The 3,582-nt window shown below is 46.7% G+C and overlaps 1 long non-coding RNA gene across 1 annotated transcript; it reads right to left on the bottom strand.

Moving 5' to 3' along the window:
- Positions 1 to 1,689: 1,689 nt before the first annotated feature.
- On the bottom strand, positions 1,690 to 2,522 carry LOC115535322 (uncharacterized). The gene is made up of 3 exons (XR_003974470.1): positions 2,483 to 2,522; positions 2,251 to 2,331; positions 1,690 to 2,023 (listed from the first exon to the last, which is right to left on the bottom strand). It is a non-coding gene; the product is annotated as an uncharacterized LOC115535322 (long non-coding RNA).
- Between the last annotated feature and the right edge of the window lie 1,060 nt (positions 2,523 to 3,582).

Genomic DNA, 3,582 nt, shown 5'->3' with positions numbered 1-3,582 from the left:
CCAGGGGAGTCTGCTCTCTGCTGCTGCTCTGGGCTTCAACACACAGACACACACACACACACACACACACACACACACACACACAGAATCTGGGCAGAATCCCCGGGTTGGTGGTTTGAACCTGTTGTAGTAGCAGAGAATGGCCTGCGGGGGCAGTATTCAAGATTCAAGATTCAAGATGCTTTATTTATCCCGAGGGAAATTATTGTGCAATGTATGTACATGGTTAAATACATGAATAGGCTTGAATTTAGTAGTAATATGGATGTTTGTATTTTTGCAAAATGGATTATGTGAACAGCATCCATCATGTATATTAAATGTATTGCAGGAGTTTAGCTTGACATTAACCAAGTTAAAGGACAATTTATGAAACGCACCAAACATGTAGAAGTCAATGTAGGATTTTAATATACAGTATAAACAGAAAACAGAAACACTTGACAGAAGTTGAATACATACTTTTGTAAAGGAAAGCAGAGGAAAACATTTTCCCAAATTAATCATTTCAAAATGTCACCACCATTCACAAAAGCAAGTGAAGAGGTTTGTGTAAAACCAGTCCTCCCTGACCAGCTCTGTCCCTGACTCTAAACCCTGACTCTCAACCCTAACGCTGAACCCTCTGAGGGCAGGAAGACGTTCCTTCAGTGTAAAGCTTCAAGAAGACACTCCTTCAGAGTAAAGGTTCGAACCACGGAGAAGGAAGAAGAAGGCAAGGAGTAGAGATTAGTGAAGTAGTGAGGTTAGTGACAGACGTGAGGGTAAGGCGTGTGGAAGCACACAGGTACATGTGGGGTCAAGAAGATCACTCCCACTGGAGGTCATTGATCCATCAGGATCAGACCGCTGAGTTCAGCAGGTCTTCTGGAAGACGAGGCTAAGATGAACTGAGGAGACGGGACCAGCAGGATCAGGTGGGGTTCAGCTCAGGTGAGTCCGACCCGACCAAACAGGATCAGGTGAGGTTCAGCTCAGGTGTGTCTGCCCGGAGCAAACAAGGACATGGATTACGTTCAATATTCAAAAGATGCAACATTATCTGAACCAAAGATAAGACATTAAGGAGCAGGCAGGCTTTAGGGCGCCTTGCTCAAGGACGCATCACTGTATTCTGAAGACTTGAACCCGGCACCAATGGTCTGAGAGTTGAACCCCCAACCCCCTACCTGGTCCACTATGTTCAGATAATGCAAACTTACGAGGAATCCTTGATGGTAGAGTCCTGGTCGTCCTCAGGATTTGCCTTCCAGATGTATGGCTTCTCCGTCAGTCCTCCAGATTCCTGGTCTGGTTACAAACGTAGTTTGGCTCTAATGTAAGGTAACAAACAGGAGTAGGTGGGCTCTAATGTAAGGTAACAAACACAGGAGTAGGTGGGCTCTAATGTAAGGTAACAAACACAGGAGTAGGTGGGCTCTAATGTAAGGTAACAAACACAGGAGTAGGTGGGCTCTAATGTAAGGTAACAAACACAGGAGTAGGTGGGCTCTAATGTAAGGTCACAAACACAGGAGTAGGTGGGCTCTAATGTAAGGTAACAAACACAGGAGTAGGTGGGCTCTAATGTAAGGTAACAAACACAGGAGTAGGTGGGCTCTAATGTAAGGTAACAAACACAGGAGTAGGTGGGCTCTAATGTAAGGTAACAAACACAGGAGTAGGTGGGCTCTAATGTAAGGTAACAAACACAGGAGTAGGTGGGCTCTAATGTAAGGTAACAAACACAGGAGTAGGTGGGCTTTAATGTAAGGTAACAAACACAAGAGTAGGTGGGCTTTAATTACGCGTAACAAAATAGCAGCTGTAGTTTGTCTGGTAACCAACAACAGTAGTATGCCTTAACTCAACTACTGGACAAACTAATCCTGCGTTACAACAAGGCGATCCGTTTACTTTATGCAAACTAACGAGGATCCTTGTTGATAGAGTGATGTCGTCCTCCAGAGTCTTGGCTCCTCTATCAGCGCTCCTCAGCCAGAGTCCTGGTCTGGAACAAACAGCTCAAATCTGGCCCCAACGTCTGGTAACAAACATGTAGTTTGTTTTATTTTCAAGCTCTCTATTTCCACTTTGTTATGTTAATAAAAACATACAATCCAAATTGTTAGTGATTTTCATCCTCCAGATTCACGGCTCCCCTACCAGCTCGCCTCCGCTCCAGAAACACGTGGTAGTTTGACAAATGTCAAAGTAACAGCTGTATTTTGCCCTTTTCAAGTTAACCATGTTAAGTAAAGAAAAACTTACGAGGAATCCTTGTTGGTAAATTCCTAATCGTCTTACAGCTTCTCAGCTCCTCCACCAGCTCTCTTCAGACAGATTCATGGTCTGGAACAAACAGCGGAAGTCTTGCTTTAATGTGTGGTAAAACAGATGTAGTTGTCTGGTATATTAACAAACGCCGGTAGTTTGTGGTAGCAGTATTCTACGGTAACTGGCACTTAGTGTGATGATCACTTCAGGGTCAGGCTCCATCTACCCAACAACAGGAATCCTCCACCAGGCAGGGCCTCCATCAGCTCCTCCACCAGGCAGGGCCTCCATCAGCTCCTCCACCAGGCAGGGCCTCCATCAGCTCCTCCACCAGGCAGGGCCTCCATCAGCTCCTCCACCAGGCAGGGCCTCCATCAGCTCCTCCACCAGGCAGGGCCTCCATCAGCTCCTCCACCAGGCAGGGCCTTCAGCACGGCTCCTCCATCAGGCAGGTTCTTCAGCACGGCTCCTCCATCAGCCCCTTCAGCCATGGATTCCTGGTCTGGTCACAAACAGTTGGTCTCAGCAGTAAATCACCTGGAGACGCAACACACCCCACCTCCCGCATCTGAGGTTCACTTGTAAAATGGAAGATGAATTTAAACATATTTAAACACTTGAATTAGACAACGTCTACAGATTGACCCATTCAGCAATTCATCCACTACGGTCGTAGCAGCACTCTAACAATAATGGCTCATATGACTCCTACATAACCCCGGTATGAATTAACTGAAATCCCAGCTTGGCACAGATTTAAAGTCATAAGATGATCAAAACCAGACCTAAACTACTGAGGATTTTAGTTTTTCAGATGAGATTGGTGATGGTTACCCCCTGGTCCGGTGCTGCAGGCCCCTGGTCTCCAGCCTCAGTCTCCGGTCCATCCTGGCACCACAAGCCGGTCCCCAGCCTCTCAGCCTCGCCTTTCAGCTACAGCAGCAGGTTTACATCAACATTTGCCCAACAATAAACTTATTTGACTCCGAAACCGATTTACACGATTAATTTAACTATTATTTTATAACTCAAGGCTAGAAAAGACTGGAGAGATCAGACATGAGCATCCCGTTTGGGGAATGAAGACAGAGCAGTTTAAAGAAGTTTAAAGAAGTGGTTCAGCCCATGCATTGAAACTGACTCACACACCAGAGCACTGACCTGTTCTGGAGGACTTCTGACAGGAGGTGGAAGTCTGGCTCTGGGTGAGGAGGTGGAGGTCTGGCTCTGGGTGAGGAGGTGGAGGTCTGGCTCTGGGTGAGGAGGTGGAGGTCTGGCTCTGGGTGAGGAGGTGGAGGTCTGGCTCTGGGTGAGGAGGTGGAGGTC

The sequence above is a fragment of the Gadus morhua genome, chromosome 22 (genome assembly GCF_902167405.1).
Source record: "Gadus morhua chromosome 22, gadMor3.0, whole genome shotgun sequence".
Classification (NCBI taxonomy): Eukaryota; Metazoa; Chordata; class Actinopteri; order Gadiformes; family Gadidae; genus Gadus; species Gadus morhua.
The sequence above is the reverse complement of the archived record's forward strand: the minus strand, read 5'-3'. Positions and strand labels throughout refer to the sequence as shown.